Consider the following 13879-nt stretch of genomic DNA (forward strand, 5'->3'; position numbering starts at 1 on the left):
GGGGCAGAGGGAGAGGGAGAAGCAGACTCCCCTCTGAGTGGGGAGACCAATGCAGGGATCCATCCCAGGACCCTCTTGGCTTGTGGTGAGGATCAAAGTGACGCCATAAAGATGAAAGTAGCCCTGCCTCTGGTTTCATTTCCTACCGCAAGGTTGTCATTTTTTTTTTTTAAAGAACACAAATCAGATATTACTTCCTGCTTGAAACCCTCCCCAGGCTGCCTGCGGCCTAAACAACAAAGGCCAGGCTCCTAAGGATGCCTGAAGAAGCCCCTGGACAAGTGCATTTTTGCCCCTTCCACTTGGTGTCCTGGGTCTGCTCAGCTGCCCTTGGCCTGGTGACTCCCAGATCCCCGGGGTCCTCCTCTTCTTTCTGCAGCCCAGGGACCAGCACGCAGGCCCCACATCTGTCTACCTCCAGCCACCTCCCACAGCCTCTTTCAGGCCGTTTTCCAGGATCCAATCTAAGTACAGCCCAGCATTAGCTGTGATGCCACGGAACACATCCCTGAGCCTCACTCTCCTGTGTACAGAGGGGCCCAGGACACCTAACTCCTCGGGGTGGGCAGGAAGCCTGGCGAAGACACGCGCGAGGACTCGGGCCAGGCCCCGGCCCACTGCGGGGCGCGACCCTGCGGGTTCCGGGGCTGGGGCTGCCCTGCAGGGCGGAGGGCTAGGGAGGCCCTGCAAAAGGGCCACGTCCGGGCTGTGGGGGCAGGGCAGCGGGTGGGAGGGCTTCCCCGAGGTCGGTCCAGCCCCGCCGGCGCAGAGTGCCACCAGTGGGACCCCAGGGACCTCAGTTCGGCGGTCCGCCCCTCCCGGCCTCCGCCGAGGCTCCCCCAGACCCGGCCACCACATGCGCGCTCAGTCCCTTGCCGTCCTGAATGAGAGGCGCGACTGTCCGGCGCGGTCTCCGGAGCGGAGCCCCAGGGCTTGCAAGGCAAGCGCGGGCCGCCAAGCGCATGCCCGGTCCTCCCGGCGGGCGGGGGGGGGGGGGGCGGAAGCTCGGCGCGGGGACGCGGCCGGGCGCGCGCCGTGGCGGGGAAGCGCTCCTCAGCCGGTCGCCGCGCATGCGCGGCCCGCGCCGACGCAGCACGACCCGAGAGCGCAACCCCGCCGCTGCCGCCGCCGCCGCCGGGCCGGGACCGCTGTGCGCCTGCGGCGTGAGGCGTTGGAGGGAGCGCCGCCAGTCGATTCGCGGCGCCGCCTCGCAGTGGTCTGCCCTCGCCTCCTGGTGTCCCGCGCGGTCCGAGTGAGTGCGGGGAGGAGGCGGGGGCCGGGAAGCGGGCGGGTGGGCCGGCTCCTGGAGCTGCGGGTTGGCAGGGCCGCGGCCCGCGGGCGGAGGGCCGAGCGGGGCCAACCAGCCGGTCCGCGCGGCGGATGCGGCGGAGACGGACCCCTGCCGCGCGCCGCTGGGGAGGCCTACCATGTGGGGAGGCCGGAGAAGTGGGGAGGACGGGGGAGGGGCCCGGGGAGGACGGCGCTGTGGGGAGGATCGGGGCGCGGGCGTGTCGGGAGATGTGGGGCGGACTGGGGGTCTCCGGGAGGACGGAGATGTGGGGAGGTCGGCGGGGGGACAGGAGAGGCCAGGGAAGGGGGACGAGGGGGCGGGTTCTGGGAGAACGGCGATGGGTGGAGACGGACTTGTGGGGAGGTCGGCGTGCTCTGGCAGGCCAGGGGACGAGGGGAGCCCGGGGGCTCGGGTAAACGGGGAGGTTTGGGGGACGTGAGAAGGCCTGGGGGTTTCGTGAAAGATGGGGAGGTTGGTGGATTCGGGGGTCTCGCAGAGACGGAGGGGCTTGAGGCCGGAGCGCACAGGGAGGCCGGGGGCTTGGGGAGGCCAGCCGGCCTCCTTGGGAGCCGGCCGATTGCCTCAAAGACAAAAGGGGGGAGAGAGGAAGGAGGAGGAAGAAGGAAATCCTTGGGGACCTGGAGGTGGGGCGGAGGAATAGCCCGGACCCGATATGGGGACTCACTGGCCCTCAGGCAGGGAAGGGTGGGCCTCGAACCCGAATCAGGGCGGCTCCTTCCCCGCAGCTGGCGCTCAACTTGCTGTGGCCCTGTGGTTTTCGGGGCGAAAGCCCCGGAGACCTCCTTTATTCATTGTGCCTCCAAGTTTACCCCTCTTCCCAACCCAGCCCCCAGCTCTGCTTCTGACTTAGGTGGAAGAAGGACTTGCTGTTTCTTTCTCTCTCGTTTCCTTTCTTTTCTCAGGAGGAGGAGGAGGGGTGTGTGTGTTACTTGGTTTTATTTAATTGCAGGATTTAGCTTAATGCACTAAGGGTAAAAAGAAATTTTTTTTTAGTCATTTCAACAGTGTCTCATTCTTGCATAGTTAGCCTGCAGCTGGGTTTTTGGCAGTGAGACTAAGATAATAGTAATGTAGTAATTATGGGAACTGGTTGAAATACGTTCAGGCTGCAGGCGGTGTAAGGATTTGGGGATCTGTACATAAGACGACCAACGCTGGGATTCTTAGATAGAATGTCAACATTTTCCAGGTTGGAAAAATAGGCCATTACTATTTGAAATGAAATACCAGATCCTCACCCTTAATATTTTATTTGTAAAACTCATAATGGAAGCAGTCTTCTCTTGGAAGTGTGTGAACTCTGGTCAGTTGTCTCATCTCTGAAAACCTGAAAGGTTGAAGTGATGGAAAGATACATCGCAAATTAGCATTCACCTTATTTTTGTTGAGATCCAATGTAGGTAATTTTTTCATGCCATTGTACTTTGGAGATAATTTTTAACATCCTGCAATATTTAAACACATGAAACTTCTGAAGAAAGTTTGCGTTCCGGTGTCTTTATGAGTACGTTGTTTTCTCTTTGTGGCTGTCCTTGGAGGTGAAACACTGAATGAGCCTACCACTTGTGTCTTGAATACATTTGTGTGCTAAATGTTGTCGAAGCAGCAAGATCCCATGTTACACATTCTTTAAGTAATATCTTTCCGGTGATTATCATATACTCCGATTTAATAATGAAAACTGGGGAAAGATGGTTTAAAACCCATTGCTGTCTTTTAAAGGATCCCACAATCAACCTAAGACTTGAGTATATACACTGAATAAAAGGACCTACGCATTGTTCAGAGGTTATGATGCATCAAGAAGCAAGTCCTTGGATAAATAAAGACATTGAATCCAGAACTTAGTGTTTAAGGTTTGGGGCCAAGAGTCCTGGGGCAGAGCCCTACAGGAGAGAGGACTTCAGCCTCTTTTCAGGCCGGCGGTCCGCTGACGGTGAGTCGTGATTAGGAGTGAAGCTCCATGAGTGCGATGGGGTGGAAGTGTCCGGTGAAACCAGAAGTTAGGAGCCGCAGTGAGGATCATTAGAACATTTCTCAGTAACATCGTTTCTCTAGCACTCCATGCCCATTGTTGGAAATTAGAGAACTTGACATCCCAATTCTTAAAATTGGGTTCTTCAGCAAGTCACATAACTTTTCTCGCTGGGAAGTTTGAGAAATTGTCTAAATAACAATTGTATTGTTAAAGATATCCCCTTAAAAAAATGCTGATTAGTTCCCGCAGGAAAAATCATAGTGTCTTCTGTGTACTGTATATGTTCTATCGTGTAGTAAAGAGTCATTTTGAACATGACTCTTCTTTTTTGGATGTTAGTTTTGAGTTGCTACTTCTCTATCTCTAAAGATTTTATGGAAACTTTTTTTCCTGTATTTTTAAGTGTCTTAATTTTGAGAAAATACTTGTCTCAAGGGTAACACAGGAAAGATGAGAGTCAAAGTCTTAATATGTAAGTCTTTAACTTTTGAAAGTAAACATTTTCAGTTTAGACAGTTTTCAGCTAAAATCTTGTTTTAAATTTCAATATAATTAAAAGTTCTATCATTTGTGAAATGAGGGGGTTTTTTTTGGCTTGTAAACCAGTAAAGTTTAGTTTCTGTAGTAGTTTATTTTGTCTTAAAGCTCGAGCTTAAGAACTTATTTCATTACTGTATCTCCTTCTAAAATCCCTTAAATAATTAGCAAAATATTGCTGTGGGGGTCTTTGGGAATTTTTACTGATGCCTATAGAAATTATTTAAAATGCAAATTCTGAAAACTTGGGCAATGTAAATGACCTTATTTGAGTGAATAGTAGTAAATTCCAGGAAGTTTGTGAGTGCAGTAAGCATTCAAATCTGAAGTCGCATCTCTGTCCTTAGAAGGATCCTCGGTGGAAGAGGATGAGAGCGGTTCCAGCTCCTGTTTGGGTGTACCTGTGTTTCAGTGCCTCAGCCAGCTGCCTTAAGTAGTTGTTTTTTTATGTCTCTTCTGAAAACCATGTTTCGTAGTGGATTATTTGAACCGTTGATGGCTTTTTCTCTCTGCTAACATTTGTGCAAGGTTTTTTTTTTCTCTCTTCCATTTCATGACTACCAAAAGGCAACCTAGTGTAGGAGAAATGAAATTGCTGTCTACCACTTTGTGGCGTTAATTTCTAGGAATGGTGCCAAATCTTTCCATTCAGAACTACATAAATGTGTTTCTGATTATAAAGTACCAGAAGAACCCCCTCTCTTCCTGTCTATAACAATTGTATTGTTTTTTTTTTTTTGCTAGGCTCTATCATGGAAATAAAATTCAGATAGGCATATGTAATTCAACTTTCAGGATAGGTGAGATTTTTAGCAAATGCTGTTAATTATGGTCTGATTTGCATAAACACTAATGAAATGGTTTTTAGAGGAAAGTATGAAATAGATGTTTTTGGCTGGGTGGCACTATTGCCACTTTTTAGCAGATGAAAGCCTCCGAGAAGGGAACAAGTAGCATCATCACAGAGTTTACTTATTTGTCAGGACATGAAGGTCTTTCCTTGCAAGCTTTGTATTGAACGAAACGAATTCTGCCTAGATCTTATTGATATACATTGGCATTTACTGTAAACTCATTTTTCAGAACAAGAAAAATGACCAAAGTCATACATGTGAATGTTTTCCACTGATAGGGGAGGAGATGTAATGTTACTGCTACGTGTGGGGTATTGTGTGTTGTTGGTAGGTGTCACTACCTTTTTACCGATGAATTAAATCTGGGAGATGACACGTGCCAGACCTGAAGTGATTGCTTTCATGCTTTTTCTCCTTTATTCCTCCTGAGAACCATTGATTGTGCTATTGCTATCCTCATCTTTGCAGAGGAGACACTGGAAGTTTGGAGTTCGAGGAGCTTGCCGTGGGCTTCTTGGCCCACAAGGGGTAGGTCCTTGTTGGCTGGGCCTGCTGAACTCTCTGTGCAGCTTCTAGGACCAGACAGGACTAGAGAAGCAGTAGTCTCACAGATCTGAACCCAGCCTTCCGAAGGGGGAGTGAGTAGCATGCAGGTGTAAGTACCGTGTCTGGGAGAGTTGAAATAATTATATTTTCTGTTTGAATCTGACGCTTTCATATCATGAAGCTGTGATCTGGCCAACATGGTGTAGGTAAACATTTTAATGAACATACCAAAATTGTTTATTTTAAGTTAATTTAAAATCAGTTAAATACAAATATATAATGCATAGTGCAGTGATTGACGCTTCTTATTTGTTCAAGGTTGTGCTTTAGTAACCTCTACATTGTTACAGAGTGTTTTCATTGGTGACTTTTTTTTGGGGGGGGTGTCAGTGTTTATGATTATAGTTTTGTGGGAAGCAAGGTGAAATGTGAGGGAAAAGTAAATTGTAAATTTCTCATGCAGGTTTCATCCCCTTGTAGTAAATCCTAGAATTTATAATCTCTAACACATTGCTGCTCTATAAATGTTTCTGAAGTGAATGTGCTCATTCTCACCGATTTAGAATTTTCCATAGTGCTTTTAAGACTTGACGTACTCTGTCCTCCTTTATTTAGGGCCAGTGGACCAAAACCAAGGCTCAGAAGAACCTAAAAAGTTGTATCTATGGCTGTCTGTGCCTAGGATCTCCTTTCTGCCTCCATTTTCTATCTTAAAAGTCCTGCCATCTGGTGCTTTGGATTGTGCTGTGAATGGTAGGTGTTTGTTGGGTCTACTTGTGACCAAAGCACCATGTGTTTGTCTTTGATGGACTGAAGAAAGAGCTGACGTGGTTTTATACATTCCATATTTGTAGTGCATTGTGTGTCTTTTTATAGAATTTAAGCAACACGAGGGCAGAAACTTTGTTTTACGCACTATGGCATTCCCAGTGTCTGACACAATATTTATTGAATGAAAGAACCCAGGCTCATTCGTTGTTGGAGAACTGTTCCTGCGTCAGTCAGCAGTCCACTGTTTTTTGTTTGCCTTGGTAAAGAACCTTACTTACAAACCAGGTAGGACTTGATACCAGGGAGAACTTGGATTATCTGTTTCTATCTTTGTCTGCTTTATTTTAGATTACAAATATCATGAAACTTGAGCTGCGGGAAAAAGGCATTTCTCTGTCCCTTTATAGTTTTCAAATGTTTTTTTCTAGAAATTAATTTTGTAGGAATTGGTCATGTGTTCGTTAGGACTCATTCTATATTCTGAAGACCTAGGAAGTTGGGATTTATAAAAGATCCTTGATGACTGGTCTAGAAGCTCTAATGTATCTTTTACTAATCAGTTGGATTCATCATGTACTTTACAAGGGTTTTACATTATGCCCTGAAACCATTTTTAAAAATGCATCTTCCCAGGGGCGCCTGGGTGGCTCAGTTGTGAAGCATCTGCCTTCGGCTCAGGGCATGATCCCAAGGTCCTGGGATCGAGCCCCACATCGGGCTCCCTGCTCTGCTGGCAGCCTGCTTCTTCCTCTCCCACTTCCCCTGCTTGTGTTACCTCTCTCGCTGGCTGTCTCTCTCTGTCAAATAAATAAATAAAATCTTTAAAAAAAAATCCATCTTCCTAACACTGTAATGCCAGTTCCATGACACACCGGCCTTCCGATGATCTGCTTAGAGAGTCTTTTACGTTGTTGTTCAGAGTAAACGTTTTGAGCAACAGGTCCCTTACCTTCACTCAGGCAAGAAAAGTCAGTATTTGGGTAAAAAAAAGAGTTTGTTCTTCCTCAGCAAGTTCCCCTTGGTCTTGCTTATTGCGAAGGGAAACACGTGCGTGCGCACACCACAGTAAACCAGTAAACTGGTTGTTTGCAGTGGTTCTCAAAGTACAACTGCATCACCATCACTTGGCCGGGTTAGAAATGCCTGTGCTCGTGCCCCACCTCTGACCTCCTGAATCAGACTCGGGGGGTGGGGCCCGCAGTCTGTTTGAACATGCTGTCCAGGAGCTTTTGTTGCATGCTAATGTCTGTCAACCACTACTTGAGAGTGTTTTAAGAGAAATGCAAGTCGTAGCAGGCAAAAAATCAGTCGTAAATGGCAGAGGCATGTGTTTGGCTTCTGACCACTTAGATTTGCTAGTGAGATTGCCTTCACTTCAGGACTCTTTTTCAGTATGTTTTTCAGGTTTTCTAGAGTCTTGGGAAGACCTCACAACTAATTTTGTTTAGGGATTTTGAATGTTTTATGCTGAGGTCATTAAATTCTTTTGAATCTTGGTTTGGATTTTAAATAAATGATTTTGCATTGAAATAGCAATTTGTATGGCCCCTGGACTTGTGGTTTTTGGCAGATAGCAGGAAAGTGTGTATATGTGGGTGCTCAAGGCACGTGTTCCCTGGTGGTTTTGTTTTGGTGTTGAGAGATTGGCTTGCTTATACTAGAGTCAGGATGATTTCCAAGTCTTGGGGTGACTACTAAAACAGTATTGTGTGAATTGATTCTATGCCTAGCATTAAAGTCATATCTAAATTTAATATGTATTGTTTTGCCTTTGTCCTTTATTTTTTCCCTAAGATCAGAGCTGGATAAAAGTTAGTGTTCAAAGATGGAATTGGTGATATGCTTACTTTCTGCTATGTCTTATGCAGAGTTGGACGCACCTGAAGGCAAATAGAATATTGTGAGCTTAGGGACAGGGACTCTGTATTATCCTGTACGTATCTGTGGGTCCTTCACAGCTTCCTCCTCCTACTATAGTGGGTTGGCCCTCAGTCATTGGTTTAATGATTGAAGAAGAGTCTGTGCTCCTGCTGAGGGGGCCTTGTGACCTTGAAGTACATGAAGTTGTTACTAAGGTAGAGAAGAGAATTAGGGACAGACGGGTGGACTTAGGTTACCATAATGTGGACGCGAAGTACAAAGGATGTTTCCACGTACCTCTTCTGGCCCCCATCAGACTGAGTCAGTGGTGTAGCCCTGTGATGGAGAAAATAAAAGGAATGAGCTGGTGGGAAAAAGTGATCTGAAACAGTTTCTTTCTCCTTACATTGGTCAAGTGAAGTTAAAGTTCTAGTTTATAGTCAGTTATAGACTGTGACCCCACTAAATGTACATCAGAGCGCCTGGCCTGGAGCACCTCTCAGTGAGGGAGTCTCCTGTTGCTCCCCTCTGTGCTGGGAGGCTCCAGCCGCCCCCCAGTCTTCTCTCTAATGACTGCTTCAGCCCTGCTCTGGTCTTGTGTCAGTCGCCCTGCCCCGCCCCTTCTGGTGGTTTCTGCTGTGTTGCTGCCTTGTGGTTTTAAATAGCCTTTTCCTGGTTACAGTGAGGTTGCACATCTTTTTATACATTTACTGGCCATTCGGATTCACTGTTTTTCGAAGTGCCCATATTTTTCTATTAGGTTATTTTTAAATTGATTTGTAGACTATATATATTCAGAACACACATTCTTTGTTGGTTATGTATTTTGCTGCTGTCTCTTCCCACTTTGTCATATGCAGTTTCACTGACTCAGTGGTTTTTTTGTGTTTTTTTTTTTTTTTATGAATAGAAGTTAAGTTTAATTAGTGCCATTTGTCAGTCTTTTCCTTTGTAAGCTTTTTGTGTCTTTCCCTGCCCTGAGGTCATGAACTAGTTCCTCATTTATTCTCTAAATGCTTTTATACTTTTGCTTTTAACCTTTAACTTTGTAATTCTCTCAGAATTGGTTTTGGTGCATAATCTGAAGAAGGAATCCAGCTTCATTAACCTGTGGACAGGCTAGTTGTCCGAACACCGTTCATTGAAAAGAGCATCTTTCCCCCAGCGCTCTGCAGTGCCCCTTTTCTTGGAAATGAAAGGTCCGTGTGTATGTGCATCTGTTTTGGACTTTCTTGAATTCCACTGGTACTGCCCAGTTTAAGTTGCTTCAATTATTTTAGTTTTATAACAGGTCTTATTGTGGAACTCTTCCCACTTGGTTCCTTTTTAAGCATACCTTGGCCCTCCTTGACCCTTTGCAGATCTGTATCTGTTTTAGAATCCCTTGCTGACTTGCAAGGAATTTCTTCCTGCTGTTGCTTGGGATGACGTCGAACGTGATCAGTGTGTGGAGAGTCGTTTTTTGGTTTGAGTTATTACAAATAAAGCCTTTGAATAATTTTGCTCAAGTCTTCATGTGACCATCGGCTTTTGTTTTTCCTGGAAATGGTTGGGTCTAGCACTGTAATGGCTGGATCCTGTGGTAGGCCTATGTTGGCTTTTTGAGAAAGTGTCAAACTCTGTCCTGGAATGGCTGAACCATTTCACCTTCCTCCCAGCTTTGTGTGAGAGTTCCAGTCACGCTGGATCGTTGGAGCAACATTTGGTATGGTTAGTCTTTTAGCTTTTCAGCCATTCCGATAGGTGTGTAATGGTTTTTCTTTGTGGTTTTGCCACCTGTGTATCTTTTGGTGTTCAAATCTTTTGCCTATTAAATTTTTTTTCTTATTGGTGGGTTCTTTATATATTCTGGATACAAGTTTTGTCAGATGTGTGCTGTGCTTTTTTCTCATGCTATGGTTTGTTTTTGCATTCTCTCTCTCTCTTTTAAAGATTTTATTTATTTATTCGAGGTAGGGAGAGAGAGGGATGGGGGGAGGGGCCGAGGGAGAGGGAGCAGCGGACTCCCCGCTGAGCAGGGAGCCTGCTGCCTGCTGGACTCAATCCCAGCACCCTGAGATCATGACCTGAGCCCAAGGCAGACACTTAACTGACTGAGTCTCCCAGGTACCCCTGGACTGTGCTTTTTCAGTGTCGTAATTAAGAAGTTGTTGCCTAATCCTAGGTCACAAAGGTTTTCTCCTTTATTTCCCTCCATCCCCCTCTAGAAAAGTTTCAGGTTTACATTTAGGTCCATGATTCATTTTTATTTATGGTGTAGAATATTATTTGTAGGATTCTTAACTTAGTTCTGATTATTTGTAGGAGTCTATTGAGGCATAGAATGAAGATATAGCTCCTTCTGAGAGCTTTTTTTTTTTTTTTTTTCTTTTTTGCTTCAACCAGTTTAAAGCAGGTTTAAGGCTTGAGGTATTTTGGACCGCCCAGTGCTGTGATTTTACTGGAGAGGTGATTCACCTCTGGTTTCTTTTATCTTGAGCTCTGTAGCCTTTAGGGCTCTGCTTCTGGAGGGAGTGTTTTTGGTTAAACACCCTAAGGGACCCAGCTTTTGATTCTTACTCCTCTTTCCCTGCATGGTTGTAAAAATGAAAGTTGAAAATTTTCAGAATTGGCAAATGACTGCAGGGCAGAGGTGGTTTCTGTGCTTGTTCATCTCTTTGGGTTCCTGATTTCACTTTAATTTTGGCCTGTTCTTTCCTTATTGTCTTGTCAGTTTCTGGTTGATTTTAAGATTTTAAAGTATTCTGTCCATCTTTTTTAGTCTTTTTCAGGGGAATGATTGGGCCAGATAACATAGCCTGTAGTTAAGGATACAGGGAAAAGTGTGTTTTATTTCACTGCAGTGTTTGGAGTCTAGACTTGGATCTGTGTCTCCTGTAGTCATTGCTAGCCGTGTGTGGCTCTTTAAATTAAAATTAAATAAAATGAAAAGTTCTGTTTGACAGTGACACTAGCCCCAGTTTGGGTGCTCAGTATGCAGGTGTGGCTAGTGGCTACCACCTCGGACAGTGCAGAGATGGGACATTTTCATCGTCATGGAGCGTTCTCTTACACAGTGCTGGCCGGACTCTTGACTTTTTCCGAAGTCTGCCTAGAGCAGGCACAGCTAGACAGAGGATTGAGCCTCTTTGACAGGCGTATCATGGAGCCTGTCTCTAAGGTGGTGTGGGTTCTCAGACCGGTATAGGTGGGATCATGGGAGGCTGTGGTGCACTGAGTAGAAAACCACTAAGTACTGATATTTAATTTAGAAATATCTGCCTAGTGTTTCCTTAGGGTGTCTGTTTCTTTCTTTTTTCTTTAATTTACAAAAAGTAGCAGTAATTTGAAAATTATCAAAATTAAATAGCGAGTCAAAAATTAAATTTTACCCTTAGCTAAAGTCTCAGGTATTAGTAATCAAAGATGTCTAGGTATCGTAGTTTGTGTAGAGAAGCAGGTCTTTTTAGTAGAAAGACCATCTTAACTAGGAAACAGGAGGTTGAGGTACAAATCCTGGTGCGTTGCCTTTAGTCACGTGACTTCTGATACTGTCTATATAAACTCTAGTATCTGTGATCTTTGAAGCTCTGCGTGCAGTTACTATGTGGGATGGTGTACACATGTAAAGTGCCAGGACAGTTGACCCCTGAACAGTGCGGGCCGCCGGACCCTTCCCCGTAGTTGAGAATTGGCAGTTAGCACATATTTTGTATGTGTATCATATACTGTATTATAAAAAGGTAAGTTAGAGAAAAGAGGATGTTGAGAAAATTATGAGAAACTACATTTACTTTGCGGCATGTATCAAAAAAAATCTGTGTATACGTGGACCCAGTTGTTCAGGAGTCAACAGTATTAAATACCTGTCTTGTGCCTGGTGTAGTGTCAGCCCCCAGGGGCACAGACAGGAGGGGAGTGAGGCAGTCAGCGTGCAGTGTGATGCCTGCAGTGATAGTGCCAGAGCAGAGTGCTCTGAGGACCTGGAGGGCATGTCCCCGTCACGGTCACGCTCAGAGGTCAGCAAACTTTCTCTGTTAAAGGTCAGATAGTAAACATTTCAGGCTTTGTAGGCCACATAGGGCCTGTCACATAGCTGCCTTTTTTTTTTTTTAAACAACCTTGAAAGGGTGAAAACCTTGATTAGCCCAGAACCATACAGAAACTGGCTGTGGACCAGATGCCGTGACCTCTGCAGGTCTGGCTGTCTGCAGGGATCTGTAGAAAGAGAGTGGAAGGTGGGAAGCAGGCAGGGCCTTGTGGAGGACATGCCCGCTCTAACGGTGCAGAGGCGGGAGAGGCTGGGGTCTGTGAGACTGGATGTTTTTACTAGTGTTTAGGAGTACAGAAAGGGTTGGGTCGAGAAGGAGGTAGGGTTGATACTATTGACAAGATCAGAGCAGCGTGTGGTTGATTCTGACGGGAGCAGATTCCTATGGTAAGCGGGTGGTTAACTAGTACAGGGGTCGGTCAAGGAGGTGTTGCAGTCATGCGCTTCAGAAGGGAGAGGAGCCAAGCCTTTGTCATTAAGGGAATGGCTGCCCGGTGTCTGTCGCCCAGCTAGTAAAGTGATGGGCAAAGTTCAGATGGTCCAATCTAACAGCCTGTGTCCTTTTAATTCTACAATTACGTTGTACACACAAGTGAAGAAGGCCTTAATTAAGGGCGTGACTGAGGAACTGGAGAGAGGGTGATTTGAAGCCTGTTTCTCAGCCAGTCTCCAGGCTCTGACCTGGGAAATGAAGAGCCAGGGCTGAGAGAGGGGGTGTCCAGAGCAATTCCAGGATGGCTCCCAGATTTCTCCCTTGGTGAAAAGTCCATGAAGATCTTTTTGTTTTTAAGTGCTTACTGATCAGACTGTTTGTTGCTTAAGGAGGAAATGCTGTCTCCTAGGTCCATGAACCCCAGAAGCGGTACGCAGAATTGTGTGTATGCACATGAGCTGTTTTCCTGGGGTAGGATGCTTGGGCTTTCGTCCCATTATCAAAAGTGAGCCCAGCCCAAGGCGGGGGCACTCCTTGTTATTGGACTGTGGATGTCTGACACTCTGCCCGGGTTTGAGGCTGTAAGGGAAAGCTAAGCATCCAAATCACAGGACTGTTACTGTAAGTGTCATACATCCCAGACCGCTACATAAAACACAGGCCCATGAAGCTGTCACCTGAGCCCAACTGTACCAACCGAGGTCTACCAGCCAGCAGTGCAGATGTCTCCCCTGGCCTCCGAGAGACAAAACAAGGCCCGGTTTTTGTACATAGAAGGCCAGCCAGGAGAGTTTGGGACTCTCGTTGGCATGGATGTTTCAACATGCTGTTGTACATGAGATGAAGCTAAAGTTTATAAACTATTAGGAATATCTTAACAGTCCCATGGCTATGAGAGATGGACCAGTGTCACTTTTAGTTGGCTGTGTTCGTTCCAAAAAGGAGTGTAGTTTTTCTGTCCGCTCAGAAGTGCGTTGATAGTTAATAGTTGTAAGAGAGTACCTAACTCGTCCTGTTACAGTTAGCTCTTCCGTGAACAGATGCAGGAGGAACTGGGCAGCTGGTGGTTTATGTTCGCACCAGGCAGATGAATGTGGTGTCCTGGAGTCTAAACTGGATTGGTTCGTGTTTGACATTAGCGTTATATGTAATTTAGGAATTACAGACTCTGGATTATAGCAGTCCGTGCAGAGATTTGCTGTTTTTGGTGATATATGGCTGCCCTATAGAAGTTGAGGCTTAGAGGGGAGCGTTTGGAAATGGGTTTATGTCTGAGAAAGTTTCCCTTTTCCTGTTGACAGGACTGTGACCTCCATTAAGGGCCAGGTGTCATGAATGGCAAAGATCTAAGAAATGATGGAATTCAGTGATGGTGTAGACGTTAGAAGTGAAAAACCCTAGGCTGTTTAAAATATCACCCTTAAGATTTCAGGCTGGGGATAATTGTGATTCCAGTGTAGGTAAAAAGTTTGGCGTCTCCTTGGCTGTGTCATGGCAAAAAAAAGCTTTGCTTTCTGCTTTGGGAAAAATACATTAGTTGTGTCCTAAGGAATTGACT

The 13879-nt window shown here is 45.9% G+C and overlaps 1 protein-coding gene across 43 annotated transcripts in view; it reads left to right on the forward strand.

The window, feature by feature from the left end:
* Positions 1 to 1084: 1084 nt before the first annotated feature.
* The window catches only part of LOC125282011 (ral guanine nucleotide dissociation stimulator-like), a 460718-nt gene continuing 447923 nt past the window's right edge, over positions 1085 to 13879 (forward strand). For 15 of the 43 annotated variants that reach the window (XR_008959588.1, XR_007189105.2, XR_008959597.1 and 12 more), the window contains exon 1: positions 1096 to 1252. The gene's annotated coding sequence lies outside the window, so the exon portion shown is untranslated. Of the gene's footprint in view, positions 1253 to 13879 lie in introns of all 43 variants that reach the window. The other 28 variants (XR_008959590.1, XR_008959591.1, XR_008959586.1 and 25 more) reach the window with 9 other exon arrangements.

The sequence above is a fragment of the Ursus arctos genome, unplaced genomic scaffold (assembly GCF_023065955.2).
Source record: "Ursus arctos isolate Adak ecotype North America unplaced genomic scaffold, UrsArc2.0 scaffold_16, whole genome shotgun sequence".
Taxonomy (NCBI): Eukaryota; Metazoa; Chordata; class Mammalia; order Carnivora; family Ursidae; genus Ursus; species Ursus arctos.